Genomic DNA, 13955 nt, shown 5'->3' with positions numbered 1-13955 from the left:
CCCAGACAGAAGTGACTTTGCTGAGGTCACACAGCTGGTAACTAGCCACGCTAGTAGAACCCAATCCTAATCAAATCTTGTGGAGCAACAAGGGCAATGAGGATGGGGAAAAGATCTGAGCCCACATCCTCCAAGAATAGGGTAAAGAAGTATGGCAGTGCATAGAGAGCTAGTCCTGAAGTCAGAGAAGACTCATCTTCTCAGACCTCAGACACTTACTAGCTGGATGACTCTGGATTAACCTTGTATGCCTCAGTTTCCTCATCTGTAAAATGAGCTGGAGAAAAAAATGACAAACCACTCCTTTGCCAAGAAAACCTGAAATGGAGTCACAGACAGTCAGACACACTCCAACAACATCAATGAATATTTATTGACCATTGACAATGATTCTTTCAGACATTTCTTTCTCAGTCACAACTTAACCAGCTCCTGGTTCCAAAAAAAGTATGCTGGGAATTCCAGACTGGCTCCAACCTCCGCCTCTTACTCAATCTGTTCCCCTGCTTCTGAGAGAGCTTCTTCATTTTATGAAAATTCTTTGGGTGTGACTCAGTCTCTCATACACTGTTTTTTTTTTTTAAATTAAAGCTTTTTATTTTTCAAAACAGTGGACAATTCTTCAACATTAGCCCTTGTAAAACCTCATCCACTAGTTTTGATCCTTCAAAAGGACATGCTGACCCTTGTTTGATTCAATCAAAAATATTTTAATGACTTTTAAGGGGATGGGATCATCCACGGAACCCCATTTTTACACATGAAAAAGGCAAAATCGTGGTCCCCACCCTGTGAGAGCTCACATGTTAATTCAAGAGACAACTTGCAAAAAACTATGTACATGCAAGATATTTACAGTGTGATGTCAGTGGGAAGGAACTACCTTGGGGAGGATTAGGAAAGGCGCTGAGCTGAAGGTGGCATTTGAACTGAGTCTTAAAGGAAGCCCTATCTGTGTTCCTTTTCGTTCTAGGTAGTTTGTAAAAGAGCTCATTTAGACTCTATGTCAGAAAAGCTGTCTCACTAATGAGAGCCCCTTCCCCCCAACAAAAAGGAAATTGATTAAAAATGGGGTAGGGGTCTCCCTCAGTGAAGATCTTCAAACTGAGACTGGATGGTCCACTTGTTAGATGCAGGCTATGGGGGATTCTTTTTGACCAGTTAAACTGGATGGGTACTGAGGATCCTTGCAAATCTCTATTCTTTTATTCCGGGGTTATTTCTAATATGCCGATACACATGCACATTTATTTAATAAAAGGTTAAAGCATCCAGGATCTCTACAGACTGGTTTGTTGATCTGCAATTCTGACAGATTCTCCTGGTCTAAATGTACCATAACCAAAATGAAATGTCTTGTCTACTCAACCACCAAGTCAAACCATCCAGAGGTAAAAACACACTCTATGCATGAGGAAATATTTAATTAACAATTCACTTAGATCACATACTAAGAATCACAAAACTTCTGCATTGGAAAGGACTCTAGGGGCCTCCAGGCCAATCCAAACATGAACAAGAAATCCCTCTAAATCACTCCTGAGAAATGGCTATGATTTTTAGACCTGTCATTAAGATTATATAATGAATAGGGAAAAAAATTATTAAGCACTTACAATGTGACAGCCGCTGTCCTAAGTGATCAGAGAATATAAATACAGAAATAAAAAATTCAAATTGCAATGGAATTCTGGGATGGGGGAAACTCTAGTTTAGTTGACACAAAGACATACTCTCAAACAGGGCTTCTTTTTTACCCAAGAAATTTTTATGTGACTCTGGGTATATATAGGTATATGAAATAGGTGTACAAATCAAACATTTACAGAGAATAAATCATAATCGAACAACATCCCACATTTAGTTACGAGACCCCATATGGAGATTGCAACCCACAGTTTAAGAATCTTCGCTCTAGAATATGGTGCTTTGGGGTAAGCTGTGAGGGAAAGTAGTAGGGAGAAGGGAGAAGGATTGGAGATCTCAGGGGCAGATTACAAAAGTCTTGAGATGGGTGATGGCAAGGCCTGTGTGAGTGACCTTTTGTAGATCAGTTTGGTGGGACCAGAGAGTACACAAAGCAGAGTAATATACGACAAACAGTTTGGAACCAGGTGGAAAGGGGATTTAAATGCCAAACAGAGGAGCTTGTAGCTGAGCCTCAAATCAAGCAGAAGCTAAAAGCATTTCTAAGCAGGGGAAGGGATAAATTCATCTTTGCACTTTGGGAATATCCCATTGGCCTTTAGATGGAGAATAGAGGGCAGAGATGGGGAACAAGGGGAGCAATAAACCAGGCAAGAGGTCCTGAGGGATTAGAATGAGGATGGCTGGGCCAATGAAGTGAAGGGGATGGGTTTAAGTGATGTCGGAGGAGGCAGAATTGACAAGACTCCCATGTCCTTCTCATTCGCTCACAAAGTGTCAGTGGATAGAGAACTGGATTCAGAATCAGCAAGGCCAGGGCTTTAATCTTGCTCCTCAGATACATTCTAGCTATAACCCTGGGCAGGTCACTTACTCTCTTAGTGTCATAGGCAGCTAAGTCTGAAAGCTTCAGAGCAGATGCCGAGATATTGGTAAAGGAAGCTTCTAGCCCATTACTCCCAAACCAATGAAATTATAGGTCCAGTTTTAAAAAGGAGAAAAAGAAGAAGGAATAATGCAGTAGAGAGTTCAAGACCAAGTTTCTAACACTGCAGAAATTCTTTGAGTAATTTCAAATTTGCAAAAGCTTTTTACAAACTGTATGTATTTTCTTTGAGCCTTGCCATACACTTAGAAAGTAGGAATTATTGGTTTTATTATTGACTCCATTTTACAGTCAAGGAAACAGAGGCCCAGAAAAATTAAATGATTAGCCTGGGATCACATAGCAAATAAATGTCACAGGCAAGATTCAAGTCCATTTAATGTGGCACCAATATTCATATGGTAGCATTGCTGTTGAGTCGTGTCTGATTCTTCATGACCCCATTTGGGGTTTTCTTTGCAAAGATACTGAAGTGGTTTGTCATTTCTTTCTCTAGATCATTTTACAGAAGGAGTCACTGAGGCAAATAGGATTAAATGACTTGTCCTAGGTCACAGAGGTATTGAACATTTGACAGTAGATTTGAACTCTGATTTTCCTGGTACTAGACTCAGCACTATATTGACTTCCATACCTACCTGTCTTATGGATGCATGTATATATGTATATGTATTTATATACACTTATATACATACCATACCATATTATACTATTCTATACATAGTATACTATAATATATATACATATATTATTTTATTATTATTTTATATATTATTTTAAATAATATATATTTATTTTAAATATAATATATTTAATTATAATTAATTATATATTATATAATATATTTAATTTATAATAATAAATAATAATGTTTAATTAATATAAATATATAATAATTAAATATAATATATTAAAAATAAAATATATATTATTTTATATCGCATTACATTACAGTATATTGTTAAGGACCATACCTAAGTGTGAAGGGGCAAGTCGATTCTCCAAAAGCCCCCACAGCTGTGAAGCATAACACACTTGAAGGAACTGCAAATCGGCCTTTACTGATGTTGCTTATGAATTGAGAATGAAATAAAGAGGAGCAAGAGGGAAGAGGAGAGAGGTCAGAGAATGCAATTGCCTCTCAGTCTCCTTGTATTGTTATCATCTTCTCACATGAAGGGATCTATCTATTCTATTGGTCAGAATTAGATCTCCAGCAGCCACTAACAGCTCCTGTAACAGTATATTACTTTATATTATATTGTATCATATTATATCATGTCATATTATGATGAAAAAATAGATAGCAAAATACCATGTTATGTTTTTATCTATTTTTTCATCATTTCCTGCTGTATTCTTCCTTCCACTTTCTCCCAAAGAACCATCTATAATGATATTAATTATAATTATTATTATAACTAGAGATAATACGGCAGCTTCAGTTTTCAGGTTACTCTACTTGCTAAGTTTGACAACTGTGATTTTTGAAATATATTATTTGGTGTTATAAATAATAGGGCTCAGGATAAGAGGGTCTAATGCTCATAAAATATACAAGCAATGATAGATGATCATATTTGTCATACTCTTCTGGTCTATTCTAACCCAGAGTTAAGCAGTTAATGACCACAGGTTTTGATTGGCTAGGATCCCAGGCTAATTACAGTGCCTTGTGAACCACACCTCTCCCCCATATTTCAGATTATCAACTCAAACTATTGCCCAATTTCTGATCCAGATAAGAAAACTCATCTCACTCAAGTCTGGCACTGATAAGTGACCCCAGCAATTTCCCCATCAGGAATCCTTCCTCCTACATCTGGCATTGATAACCTGCCCTCTACCAAGTCTATTTTTAAGGTATAAAATTTCCCTTCTCAGACTCCCTATTCTGAGTACACATTCTCCTGACATCTTTGCCACCATGCAGATCTCCCTCTCCTTCACACCAGCTGAATTACTTTACATGCATGGGGCCAAACCTTTGTCTGTACTGCCTTATAGCATTTTTCCCTTGTGAATCCCCAAACCTGACTCTTTGTTCTAGCCTGAACCATGAATAATGTCTACTAAAGAATAAGAGGAAGAAAAAAAACTTTCAGAAAATTATCAAAGAAATCTGAGGAGCTTATATGTAGTATTCCACACCAGGATTTCCCATTTCTGCAGAGAAGAGGAAGAAGGTATCTTTTGATATCTCTTCTTTGAGATTACTTCCAGTCATGATTATTTCATAATATCCTGCTTTATTGTTTTGTGGAACCTAAGTTTTTGGTTTTGTTTTTGCTTCAGGTCCAACACAGTACATTACAGAGTGGAACTCTTTACTACATGAATGTTAAAAAGACAGGGCAGGAGATGGCAAATCCGGTGTAGGGAAAAGAACCGTAAACCAAAGTCGGGAATCCTAGACTGTAGTTTTTCCATCTCAACAATATGGAGCAAATCCTGCATTTGGAATCATGGAATTTGAGAACACATTCTGACTTCATTTCTATCTTCTGTACATGGGTTTCTTTCTTTCTTTTTGTAAAATACGATGATGTCTAAGGTCTTTGTCAGCTCTACACCTTTGATTTTCTTTTTTGTGTTTTCATTTCTTGTTTGTTGTTTGGTCATTTCAGTCTTTTTGCAATGCAATCTTCTTGGCAACAATACTGGAGGGATTTGCCATTTTCTTCTCCAGAGAACTGGAGAAGGAAACTGAGGTAAATAGGGTAAAGTGACTTGTCCAGGGCCACATAGCTAGTAAGTGTTTGAGACTAGATTTGAACTCATGAAAATAAATCTTCCCAATTCCAAGCCCAATGCTGTTTCTGTAGTACCACCTACCTGTACTGAAATACAACACTGGGCAGCTTCCAGGACCATGACTAGTATGAGACAAATGAAACTTTGCTTCCCTCTGATAATTCCCAGGTATGTGATCTTGGGCAAGTTACTTATTGAGCCTCATTTTCTTCATCTGTAAAATGGGGAAGGGGATAGGACTAGATATACTTTCTGGCTCTAGGATTAGCATCCTGTAATTCTACAATTTGCTCGGAGACCCCATGAGCAGGTAAGTTCTGGCCGGTAGCCACTGGAACATCTGCTTTCCATCTCCTGTGTGGAAGGCCCTGCTCTAAGCTCCTAGAGTCCACTCCTGTCTCCAGGAAGCAGTGATTGCCAGTGTTCTACTTGGGGCTGATGCCATTTCTCTTCCAAGATTCCTTCTCTGCAGGCAGTCACCACCCCATGCTGTGTTTACACGAAAACACATTTGAAGAGAGCTTTGTTTTATACTTGCTGCAGCACAGATTCTATTAAACTTGGGGAGATGAGATTATCTGGATGGCAGCTGGTGGGAGCTGGGAAAAAAGCATCACTCGGAATGGGACAATATAGTCCTACATTACCTAGGGAAAGACTTTCAGACACTAAAATGGTCTGTGCCCATATGGGGCTGAGATTGTTTCTTAATAATGAGAAAATCATGGAATACCAGCCATAAGAGACTTCAGAACTTACCTTAATTCAGGTCCATACACAGAACTCAAATAAGAGGTATGCTATTTGTCAACCGTGTGATCTTAGACAAAGAATTTCTCTTGATGTTTCTCCCCCTCTGGAAAAGGAGATGGTGACCTAAGTGACCCAAGATTCCTCTCACTTTCAATCTAGGATCTTATCACTGATCCCAATGAATACTTGGGTTTTGTTCTCCCAAAGTATGGAGACCTGTGTCAGACTTGGCATATATGACAAAGAATATGAGACTAAGTTACAACTAGTAAAAATAAAATTGATCAAACCCAAGAAATAATGCATGAAGGGGATGCAGTGGCCATTTTTCTTCCTTTGGAATAAGTCAGTCAAGTACCTACTCTGTGCCAGGTGCTGTGCCAAACAGCAGAAATCCAGAGAAAGGCAAAAAGACAATTTCTGCCCTGAAGGAGTTCATTATCTAATGATGGCAAATGTATAACTAGGAACAAACAAGATATTTGTTGTTGTTCACTTTTTTCTGATCATATCCAACTCTGTGATCCCTTCCTTCTCCAGCTCAATTTGTAGATGTGGAAATAAAGACAAACAGGGTGAAGTCCCTTGCCTAGGATCACACAGCTAAAAAGGGACTGAAGTCAGATTTGAACTCGGGAAGATGAGTCTTCCTGATTCCAGATCTGATACCACCACATTACTCCCAAACAAGATATAGACAGGATAATTGGAGGTAGTCCCAGAGGGTAAGCATGGATATTGAGGGAGATCTGGAAAGGCTTTTTTGACTTGAAAGAAGCTAGGGAAGCCAGGAGATGGAGATAAGTAGGGAGAGCGTGTCCCTATTGAACATGCTTCTTAACAGGAGATGAGAGTCTGTGTATAGAATAATAGCAAAGAAGCCAGTGTCAGTCATAGAACCCTTAGGGGGTGAGGTGGGGAATAAGGTGTAAGAAGCCTAGAAAAGTAGGAAGAGGTCAGATTGCAAGTGACTTTCAATGACCAAAAAGGGTTTTCTATTTGATCCTAGAGGTGAAGGAAGTGACTAAAGCTTATTGGGAGGGAAGGAAGGGGACATGGTCAGATTTGCACCTTAGTAAAAGCTGAATGGAGGATAGATTGGAGTGCGGAGAAAAAAGACAAGCAGAGTCCCCGGAAGGCTGTTTGTTCTAGTCGTCCGGTGGGAAGTGGTGGATCTGCACCAGGAGTTTATACATATAAGCAGAGAACATGGGCTTGGGAAGAAATACATGACTCATGATGGGAGAGAATTGCTGGGGAATTGCGATTATTGTGAGAGGAGAGGGAAGTGAGTTTCTGACAGAGTTCAAGGCTCAAGAAGGACTCCCAGCTAAGTCTGCCTGCTTTGCTTCCTATAGCCACCTGGTGGTGATACTTAAACACCCTCAAGAAGATTTTCTACTTTCTCCACTTCTCCCATCTTTTGTCCTCATTCTGTCTGTTGAGATAATTTCCTCATTGGTAGAATAGTTTTCAAGCCCTTGAATTTAAATGAATAAACATTTAAATCCATGTTTAAAAACTGTTCATGTTTGCCTTCTATTTTTTTTTTTTTGAGGAATATGGAAGGAACAAAGAGACCAGCCAGTATAAAATATAAAGTAATGCAAAATAAGTTCAATGGGTAGAAAACAGTCATGTTTCCCTCAGTCTTCTCTCCTCCAGAGTAAACTTTTCCAGGTTCCCCCAAGCCTTTCTAGACTTAGGACCAGAGGAAACTCATTGTTAAGTAAATGAAAGCCTTCTGGCCATCAAAATGAAGATGTTCAGCATGACTACAGTTGAGCCCAAAGGCAATTCATGTCCTAAGAATGACTGTTCAGAAACGGGATGGCCTGCCTAGGGAGATGATGAGTTTCCATCACTGGAAATCAGATGACCTCTATTGATGGTGGCGTAGAGGGCATTCAAAGGTTTGGTATGCATTAAGTCATCAGGTCTTCTGGCTGAATGATATTTCAGAGTGGGAACAGACCTCCGAATCTGAGCCATACTTCCAAAACATACCCGATGAGTGGGCATTCAATCTTTGTTCAAAGACTTCAAGTGAAGGGATCCCCCCAATTTTCCAAGGTATTCATTCTACTTTTTTAGTAGATCTAGTTGTTAAAAACAAAAACAATCGCTTCCGACATTAAAAATATTATACTCTATTTTTCAGATGAGAAAACTGTGATTCAAGAAATCAGTGGAAAAATCAGGATTTGAAACCCGGTTTTCTAGCCCTAAATCCAAAGCTCTTTTCACCCGATCACCCTGAGGTCCCTTCTAGCTGAGATTCCCTGATGTTACGACATCAGCAAAGTGCCATGAAGAGCATGGCAGGATGGGAATGGAATCCTGGATGTCCACTCGTAAGCCCCTGTTTATAGCAAATAGTACTTCCCTTGTAGCCCAGTACCTCATCTTTGAGATAAAATAAAGGCCCATTGTGAGTTCCAGCCTATAGGAGCCTGCTGAATTGTTGTCCAGTGGATGAAACAACAATTCTCTTTCATGCTGAGACTAGGCTGGCAGCATGTAGAGCTGGCTGAATATGCAAAAAAAAAAAAAAATCTTTGAAATCTCACCAGAACAGGCTCTGATGAGGATTTCAATGCTAAAAACTCTGTTTCCATGACATAAAAATAAACCAGTAGGGGGCAGCTAGATGGTTCAGTGGATAGAGAAACTGGCCCTGAAATCAGGAGGACCTGAGTTCAAATCTAACCTCATATACTAAATAGTTCCTAGCTGTGTGACCAATCATCACAGCAAAAAACAAAACAAACAAACAAAAACACATGAATGAAGTGAACTGTGAAGCTGTCTCACAAGATAGAGACGGTGTTCTAAAGACTGAGTGAAGGTCGGTTGTGCCCCAGAGCCAGGCTTCTTTCTCCAGAAATCATGTGGTTTACAAGGAGGGGGACCTTTTCTTTGGGAGACTAAGTTGGGGCCCTCTTGGCCTTGAAACTCCCATAGAAGATAATTTAGTTCTCCTAAGGATGTAGTTGGGTTGAAACTTTTTTCTCATTTATGATTTAGAATGTTGTCATTGGTCCTGGCTGATCAGGGCAAAGATCCAGCCTATAAGGAGTGTTAGCCCAGACTTCTATATAATTCTGGTCTGTAAACTGGGCTGAGCCTCTCCTTCTTTGACTGCTTGTGGGGAGGGAGACGCTTTTTCTCGCGAGATCATAATAAAATTCCTTTCTGCTTTTGCCTTGAGAAATCTCCTTAATTTATTTGATTTATTTGAGCCCATGCTGTTAGAACCCACACACAAACAAGCCAGGAAACTACGAAAAATTGGGGTAGGATGGAAATAACTCAGTGATTTGGAATCAAAGGACCTGTGTTAAAATCCTGCCCCTCTGTAAACTACTCTCTGCTTGTGGCCATTCTTATTGGGGCTTAGTTTCCTGATATGTAAAATGGGGTCCTTTCAGGTGTTAAATTTCTGATACTATATCAGTAACTACTGACCACGGGCTTACTTTCTCATCTCTATAAAATCATTATGATTATAAACTTATTATGTGAATTGTCTATGCAAATATCAAAGGTATCCTTGATGAAAACATGGGAAAGGAAGTGGTGACCTTCCAGAGATGATTTTCTACAGCAGACCACATTCCCAGAGTTACACGGTTGTTGTTGAGAATCCCACAGCTTTCTGCCTTTGTTGTTTGTTTGGTTTTCCTGGTGTGATCTATGCTGTGGAGTTGGTCACGTGAAGAATTCCCAATGGCCATTCTCTTTGGCAAAAGGTAGACTTATTTAGGGGAATAGGTTACCAGCAAAATGAAGGGATACAATAGACACTGGGAATGGTAAATATGAAATTGAGTTGGGAGAACTTTTTGTGAAAGACCAATTCCTCAGTGGAACTCACAATTACCCAGTAGAAAGGGAGCATCCCAAGAGATTAGGGCATATTTGTAGCTGGCAGGCTAAATCCTGAAAGAGTCACCTGAAAGAAGTGAGGTTGGAAAGCGTAGTGGAGTTAGGGGAGATACCATGTAGTATAGGGAAGGGGAAGGGAGATGACACCACAAGATGAGTGCTATGGCGGACTCACCCAAAAGAAGGCAGCAACAAAGTCATGGGCCATAAATTATTTTAGAGGGTTTAGAGGGAAATTTTAGCCTCAAGGTCTTGCCATCACTTGGATTTCTGACTGGATTATATGTAGAAGGTGGAACCAAAGAACTAAATTGATCTCCATAATCAGAGCCTTCTTTCTGCTTGTGTAAGGGATTAATTTTTGTCAATTCCTCTGCTAATCACACCTAACATTGAAGACCTCATCCTCAAGGCTTTTGTTTTAAAGAAGCAAAGTCCCTCTTTGGTGGGGGGATTGATTTCTCCAAGAAGATGCTTATTTTCCTGTACAATATAAAGATCATACAAGACTCCTTGACAGATGAAAGCCCATGGAAAACTGTTTTTAAACAATCCATCCATGATCAATATCAGGTAAAACACAAAACAGGGAGATCTGGGTACTCCCCATTGTTGTGCAGATTGTATTATCCAAAGATTGAATAGAAGAGAACTTCCTATAGATGGCAAAGTTTTAGACCTTTGAGAAGCAACATAGCATTAGGGGATAGAATGTTGCACTTGTAGTCAGGAAGGTCTGGGTTCCAATCCTGTCACCGGCATATATTTATTAGCTTTGAGACCTCTCTAACCTCAGTTATCTCCTCAGCTAAATGGAAATGGGGCAGAGTAGATGATCACTTGTTCTTGATGGAATGGACAGAGCATTGGTGTTGGAGTCAGAAACATCCAAGTTCAAATCCTATTTCAGGTACTTCTTGGCTGCATAATTCTGGGCAAGTCACTTAAAATATCTGAGCCTCATTGTTGTCATCTGTATAATGGGTATAGTAAAACCAGGAGTGCCAGGCTCTGGATTGTTCTGGATCAGCTCATTTGAATGAGCTGATCACTATTAAGTGCTTTGCAAACCTGAAAGATTCCTAGAAATATGAACTGCTAATAAGATTATTTTTATAAAGATTCCTGTTTGTGAATAGCAAGTTGCTCCTCAGAAATAATTAGTGAGTAGACTGCCAGGAATGGAGTAGGAAGACCTATGCTTAAATCCTACCTTAGATAGGTATAAACGGTGTTACCCTAAGCAAGTCACTTTATTTTTGTCAAATTTCTCCTATTCAAAAATCGGTTGAAATACCCTAAAATCGACTACACAAGGGGAAAACCCCATCACCACCTATTATTGTACAGTCCATGAGCTAAGAAGGATGCCTACATTTTAAACAGGTGGTACAGTGGACTAGAAGACTTCTGGCTCTTGGCAGATAAAGTACTAGAATCAGAATCAAGAATACCTATAAATCCCACCTACTACCTTTTAAGCTATGAGACTCTGGGCAAGTGATTTAATATATCTTAGACTCAGTTTCCTCATCTGTAAAGTGGGGATAATAATAGCACTTACATCACAGAGCTGTTATGAGAATCAAATAAGTTAATGTATAAAAAGAAATTGCAAACCTTAAAGGGATATAGAAATGCCAGTTATTGTTATTTTTGGTTTTAGCTAATTGGATTTCTATAGCATCAGGGTTAGCTGAAGGAGATGACTAAGATTTTGCTGGGAAGGAGATGTTTGTCCTAGCTGTCATTCTCAGCAACAAGAAAAGCACCTGTGCTAGAACTGGCAAGAGAATGGAAACGAAGGAGGCAAGAAACAAGGTTTAGCCAATAGTCCTTGAGACTGTTTTTTCCATTCAAATACACCCATGCTTAATTCTGAGTCATTGAAGAGCACTCTCTTTCTTAATCCCTCTTTTCAAATCACTTTCAGTGATCATGTGCATTCAACTGACATTTAAGTAACTGTCACTGTTTAGAAAGGCCAGCCCAGTGAGAATACTACTGTTTAGGGCAGCCTGGGAGATGTTTTATAGAACTCCTTGCTATTACTCAACAAACATTTATTAAGCACCTACTATATCCCAGATGGGTGGCTAGGAGGTGCAGTGGATAGAGTACCAGGCTTAGATAGAAAGACTCATTAAGTGTCTGGCCTCAGACACTCTGTGTCACCCTGGGTAAGTCACTTCATCCTCTTTGCCTCAGATTCCTCATATATAAAATGAACTGGAGAAATAAATGGCAAACCACTCCAATATCTCTGCCAAGAAGACTCCAAATAAGGTCATAGAGAATCATATACAATAGCAGCAAAAGCAACAATTTGACATCCCAGGCACTGTCCTAAGTGCTGAAATACTCACTCCTGAAATAGTTAAATGGATCTGTGATCTCATCAATTCCAGAGTTTCCTCTAACATTGCATATTGCTACCCATCCATGTGACTTAACTGAATCCCCCCAAAAGTTTGCCACAACTCCGCCCAATATCCTAAAAATCTTTCCTTTCTTTCTTTTTTTTTTGGGGGGGGGAGAAAGGCAAGACAATTAGGATTAAGTGATTTGACCATAGCTGGTAAATATCAAAGTGTCTAAAGTCACATTTGAACTCGGGTCCCCTCAACTCTAGAGCTAGTGCTCTATCCACTGTGCCACCTAGCTGCTCCTTCTTTCCTTTCTTTCAATAATGAGGACATGAGTAGAATACTCGTACCATTCAGCCATCATCCTCACTTTCACAATCGATCAACTCATCTCTTCTCCCTGTCCTATTTCCTCTTGGCATCCTTTACACCTGTTCTTCACCAGAGCTCTTCATTGATTATGTCATATCCTGCTCACACCTGCCAAACACCCTTCCGTTCTTCCATCTTTAGTTCATCGCAAGAGGTAATATTCTAACTCTCCCTGTCCTATGATAACACCATATTAAAAATATGGACTTTGGCTGTAATGGGAAATGACTTCCAAAGGGCTTTGCAATTTCCCCAAAACAATACAGCCCACGTTCTTCCTCCTTTTCAACTCTGGATCGTGCTCACTATCCACCTGTACTGTCTATGTCAAATATGGTTTGGGACCATTCAGATGCATGCTGAAATACAGGCAATAGAAATCTTTTTCTGCATGTGGTCTTTCCTGAGAAAAGCAAAAAGTCTCTTCCCTCAAGGAGCTTACAGGTAGAGGAATTTGGGACTTTCTTTCCAATCTATTTTATCAGAATGGTTTGCGCCTCAGCTGGTTGATGGGAAGAGACTATATCTTACTAGATAGCTCTTTGGGAGTAAGTTAGACATATTTAATGCTAACTAATTTCAGGTTGACCACTGTTCATACAATTTTGGCCCTGAAATAACCTGTAGAGGCCAAATAGGATCAAGGTGAGATAGCCTGTTTGAGGAGTGGAAGGACATTGAATTTAAAGTCAGAAAATGAAGGCTCAGTGAAGGAACCAATGAAGGTTCGCACTCCTATCATTGCAAAATGGCAAAATACATACTATTTTGTATGTATTTAGTATTATTAATTTCTCTTAATAGAGAATTTAGGTTTCTTGAGCTAAGGGAATATCGTTTGGCCTTTTTTTTGTATCCCCAGTACTTAGCACGAGCTTGACTTATAGTAGTAGTAGTTTTAATAGTTTTAATAATATTAATAAAAAATTAATAGTATTTAATAATAATTTAATAAAATGCAATAATTTAATCAATAATTAAATAATAAAAATTATTTAATGGTATTAAATAATAAAATATTATTTAATAATTAATAATTTGTTAAATAAACATTTATTACAACTATTTATTATTATTAAAAGTACTATATTGATCAATTGATTGATTGATTCTCAATATGGTGAAGTGCCATGAGCATGTTGGATAACATCATCAAGGAGAGCCAAAGACAAAATCAGAATCATCCTTGTCCTCAGGGAGCTTATATGCTATTACAAGAGATACATAAGTATACAATACACCACATAATTTTTTGAGGGAAGGGCACAAGCAAAGAGGGGGGTTATTAT

At 39.0% G+C, this 13955-nt stretch overlaps 1 protein-coding gene across 6 annotated transcripts in view; it reads right to left on the bottom strand.

The window, feature by feature from the left end:
- WSCD2 (WSC domain containing 2) overlaps positions 1 to 13955 on the bottom strand; it is a 142620-nt gene that overhangs the window by 84952 nt on the left and 43713 nt on the right. The gene's annotated exons all lie outside the window — the stretch shown is intronic.

This window comes from Sarcophilus harrisii, chromosome 1 (assembly GCF_902635505.1).
Source record: "Sarcophilus harrisii chromosome 1, mSarHar1.11, whole genome shotgun sequence".
Taxonomy (NCBI): Eukaryota; Metazoa; Chordata; class Mammalia; order Dasyuromorphia; family Dasyuridae; genus Sarcophilus; species Sarcophilus harrisii.
The sequence above is the reverse complement of the archived record's forward strand: the minus strand, read 5'-3'. Positions and strand labels throughout refer to the sequence as shown.